Genomic DNA, 5,000 nt, shown 5'->3' with positions numbered 1-5,000 from the left:
GAGGGCCGACGGAGGAAGCCGGCGCACGGCCGCCGCGCGGACGGCCGGCGGGGGCGCCCATGCGCCGGGGCCTCGGCGGGCGCGGGCCGGCTCCCTCGGGGACGAACGGTGCCGGGCCCGCCCGCCGCGAGGCGACGGACTTGTGCGGAGTGGAGCGGAAGTCCCGCCGCGGCAGCAGCAGCCCCCCCTCCCTACCACCCCGGCGGGGCATCCGCCCAAGGCCCACCCCAAGCGTTCCAAAGTACCGAGGAGCGTTGCAAACGGGAACGGCCCGGACACGCGTCCCGGTCTCACGGGATGCGCGTCCCGGTCGCACGGGTCGCGCATCCCGGGAGGGCCGACGGAGGAAGCCGGCGCACGGCCGCCGCGCGGACGGCCGGCGGCGGCGCCCATGCGCCGGGGCCTCGGCGGGCGCGTGCCGGCTCCCTCGGGGACGAACGGTGCCGGGCGCGCCCGCCGCGAGGCGACGGACTTGTGCGGAGTGGAGCGGAAGTCCCGCCGCGGCAGCAGCAGCCCCCCCTCCCTACCACCCCGGCGGGGCATCCGCCCAAGGCCCACCCCAAGCGTTCCAAAGTACCGAGGAGCGTTGCAAACGGGAACGGCCCGGACACGCGTCCCGGTCTCACGGGATGCGCGTCCCGGTCGCACGGGTCGCGCATCCCGGGAGGGCCGACGGAGGAAGCCGGCGCACGGCCGCCGCGCGGACGGCCGGCGGCGGCGCCCATGCGCCGGGGCCTCGGCGGGCGCGTGCCGGCTCCCTCGGGGACGAACGGTGCCGGGCGCGCCCGCCGCGAGGCGACGGACTTGTGCGGAGTGGAGCGGAAGTCCCGCCGCGGCAGCAGCCGCCCCCCCTCCCTACCACCCCGGCGGGGCATCCGCCCAAAGCCCACCCCAAGCGTTCCAAAGTACCGAGGAGCGTTGCAAACGGGAACGGCCCGGACACGCGTCCCGGTCGCACGGGATGCGCGTCCCGGTCGCACGGGTCGCGCGTCCCGGGAGGACAGACCGAGCAAGCCGAGGTGCCGCTCACGGCCGCCGCGAGGGACGTACGGCGCCGGCGCCCGCGCCCCGTGGCACGGCCTAGAGCGTGCCCCCCTGCCACCCCATCGGGGCATCGGCGCAAAGCCCACCGCGGGGTAGATAACCGAAGGCAACGAGGGACGGTGGATGCACATATTCGAGCAGTGGCGATAGGGCCGGAGGGAGCACCGACAGGGCCGTGAGATTTTAAAGTACCGAGGGAATTTGCAAACCGGGCCCGCCCCTCCCCCCGTCCATCGCACGCCGATCGGGGGTCCGGCGCCCCGCGGGGGGCTGCCGGCATGCGCTCCCGGTGCAGGCATCGACGAGCCGCCCGCGACCTCCACTCGGGTCCGAGCCCCCAAGCGCGGATGCCGAAACGCGCCGGCCGCGGCAGCCCCACCCCTGCCACCCCATCGGGGCATCGGCGCAAGGCCCACCCTGGGGTAGATAACCGAAGGCAACGAGGGACGGTGGATGCACATATCCGAGCAATAGCGATAGGGCCGGAGCGAAGACCGAGGGGGTCGGGGGGTTTTAATGTTCCGAGGGAAGTTGGAAACGGGGCCCGCCCGGACGCCCGTCCCTCGCACGCCGATCGGGGGTCCCGCACCCCGCGGGGGGCTGCCGGCATGCGCCCCTAGTACAAGCATCGACGAGTCGCCCGCGACCTCCACTCGGATCCGGCGGCGCACGCGCGGATGGCGAAACGCGGCGGCCGCGGCTGCAGCCCCCCTACCACCCCGTTGGCGCGTCGGCGCAAAGCCCACCCCGGGGAGGATAACCGAAGGCGACGAGGGACGATGCATGCACATATCCGAGCAAATACCGAGAGGGTCGGGGGGAAGACCGAGAGGCAAGGGGTGTTTAGAGTACCGAGGGAAGTTGCGAAAGGGGCCCGCCCGGACGCTCGCCGCTCGCAGGCGATCCGGCGGGGCGCACGGAGGGCGCCGCCCATCGCCGGAGCTTGCTCGGTCATCTCTGCCGCACGGACACGTAAGCGCCGCCGCGCAAGGTTCGGCCGGCGGGGCGGACGGTTCGCCGCCGCAGGCCTTTCCCGCAGCCGGAACGTGGGCCCGGCGTTGCGCGCCGGCGGGCCGCGCAATCCGCCGGGGCGCACGGCGGGCGCCGCCCGTCGCCGGGGCTTCGCTCGGTCATCTCGGCCGCACGGACACGTGCGCGCAGCCGCGGAAGGTTCGGCCGGCGGGGCGGACGGTTCGCCGACGCAGGCCTCTCCCGCGGCCGGAACGCGGGACCGGCGTTGCGCGCCGGCGGAAGGCGCGATCCGGCAGGGCGCACGGCGGGCGCCGCCCGGGCTTCGCTCGGTCATCTCGGCCGCACGGACACGTGCGCGCCGCCCATCGCCGGGGCTTCGCTCGGTCATCTCGGCCGCGCCGCCACGTGCGCGCCGCCGCGGAAGGCTTGGCCGGCCGGGCGGACGGTTCGCCGCCGCAGGCCTTTCCCGCAGCATGCGCCCCTTCGCCCGAACGACCGCGGGACTCCGGTACGGCCTAGCCATCGGCCGCCCGGCTGCAAGCCGTCGGGGCCGCTCGATCCCCGTCGCGTGCCGGCCGCCGCTCGGGCCAGCCGGCCGGCTGCCGCACGTAACCTCTGACCTCATCAGCGGTCGATCCGCACCGCGCTGGTCTTCGGTGCGGACCCGTCGGGGCCGTGCCGCGCCGGCCGTCGCATCCGGTTCCGCAGGCGCCGCCCGGTTGCCTCCCGCCCTCGTGCGCTCGCGCCGGCCGGGCGACGCGGTGCCCGCGGGACTCGGGCATGGTTGAGCCGTCGGCCGCCCGGCGGCATCCCGCCGCCGCTCCGCGCCGCGTGCCGGCTGCGCTCCTCCCCGCGCCCGTCCGCGGGCGGGCCCGCCGCCGCTCGCGCCGGCCGGGCGACGCGGTGCCCGCGGGACTCGGGCATGGTTGAGCCGTCGGCCGCCCGGCGGCATGCCGCCGCCGCTCCGCGCCGCGTGCCGGCTGCGCTCCTCCCCGCGCCCGTCCGCGGGCGGGCCCGCCGCCGCTCGCGCCGGCCGGGCGACGCGGTGCCCGCGGGACTCGGGCACGGTTGAGCCGACGGCCGCCCGGCGGCATGCCGCCGCCGCTCCGCGCCGCGTGCCGGCTGCGCTCCTCCCCGCGCCCGTCCGTGGGCGGGCCCGCCGCCGCTCGGCCTAGCCCCCCGGCTGCCGCACGTAACCTGCGACCTCGTCGGCGCTGGATGCGCGTCGTGACAGTTTTCGGTGGGGCGCCGCGGAGGCGCCGGGGGCCCATGCGACGGGCCAGGGGGCGAACGGAGGGCTCGGTCAGCCCTAACAGGGGACCGGCGACAAAGGAGCGGTCGCGCAAAGCTTCGTAAGGGACCCAGACGACGGGCCTACCGATCCGAAGCACCGCGCACGGACGCGCAGCGGGCCCACGACGGGCCGACACGGAAGGCCCGCCGCCAAGGCCGCAAAACCGACAAAGGAACCCACGGGGACGCACCAGAGCGGGCAAAGCTTTCACCGAACGGGACGGGACCGAGCCCCCGCAACAGGCGAGGGCGACGGATCCGACCAAGTAAGGCCGATCCCGCTCCACGCACGCGCGGCCGCAGGAACTTCGTGAGGGACGGGACGACCGGCCGACCGAACCGAAGCGCCGCGCACGGCCGCCGCGAGGGCCGGCCGGAGGCATAGACCGAGCGCCGCGCCAGCGGAAGGAGCGTGCCGGCTCCGTCGGGGACCACCTGCGCACGGTCCGTCCGAGCGAGCCGACGGACCGGCGCGGAAGGCCCGGCGCCGAGCCCGCAAAACCGACAAAGGAACCCACAGGGACGCACCAAAGCGGCCCAAGATTTCACCGAGACGGGACCGAGCCCACGCAACATGCGATGGCGACGGATCGGACCAAGTAAGGCCGATCCAACTCCGCGCGCGCGCGGCCGCGAGCACTTCGTGAGGGACAGGAAGACCGGCCGACCGAACCGAAGCACCGCGCACGGCCGCCACAAGGGCCGGCTGGAGGCGTAGACCGAGAGCCGCACCAGCGGAAGGAGCGTGCCGGCTCCGTCGTGGGCCAACTCCGCGGGGCCCATCCGAGCGAGCCGACGGGCCGGCGCGGAAGGCCCGGCCGAACCCGCAAAACCGACAAAGGAACCCACAGGGACGCACCAGAGCGGACAAAGATTTCACCGAACAGGACGGGACCGAGCCCACGGAACATGCGAGGGCGAAGGATCGGACCAAGTAAGGCCGATCCAACTCCGCGCGCGCGCGGCCGCGAACACTTCATGAGGGACGGGAAGACCGGCCGACCGATCCGAAGCACCGCGCACGGCCGCCGCAAGGGCCGACCGAAGGAATAGACCGAGCACCGCACCAGCGGAAGGAGCGTGCCGGCTCCGTCGTGGGCCAACTCCGCGGGGCCCATCCGAGCGAGCCGACGGGCCGGCACGGAAGGCCCGGCCGAACCCGCAAAACCGACAAAGGAACCCACAGGGACGCACCAGAGCGGACAAAGATTTCACCGAACGGGACGGGACCGAGCCCACGCAACATGCGAGGGCGAAGGATCGGACCAAGTAAGGCCGATCCAACTCCGCGCGCGCGCGGCCGCGAAAACTTCGTCAGGGACGGGACGACGGGCCGACCGATCCGAAGCGCCGTGCACGGCCGCCGCAACGGCCGGCCGGAGGCGTAGACCGAGCGCCGCGCCAGCAGAAGGAGCGTGCCGGCTCCGTCGTGGGCCCGCTGCGCGTGGCCCATCCGAGCGAGCCGACGGGCCGAATCCCTCGAGGACGAACGGTGCCGGGCACGCCCGCAGCGAGTGCCCACGGCGGGCTTGTGCGGAGTGGAGCGGAAGGCCCGCCGCGGCGGCAGCAGCCCCCCCTCCCTACCACCCCAGCGGGGCATCCGCCCAAAGCCCACCCCAAGCGTTCCAAAGTACCGAGGAGCGTTGCAAACGGGAACCGCCCGGACATGCGTCCCGGTCGCACGGGATGCG

This window comes from Phoenix dactylifera, chromosome 10, assembly GCF_051530095.1.
Source record: "Phoenix dactylifera cultivar Ajwa chromosome 10, Ajwa_hap1_PhDact_Kaust_v1.1, whole genome shotgun sequence".
NCBI classification, from domain to species: Eukaryota; Viridiplantae; Streptophyta; class Magnoliopsida; order Arecales; family Arecaceae; genus Phoenix; species Phoenix dactylifera.
The sequence above is the reverse complement of the archived record's forward strand: the minus strand, read 5'-3'. Positions refer to the sequence as shown.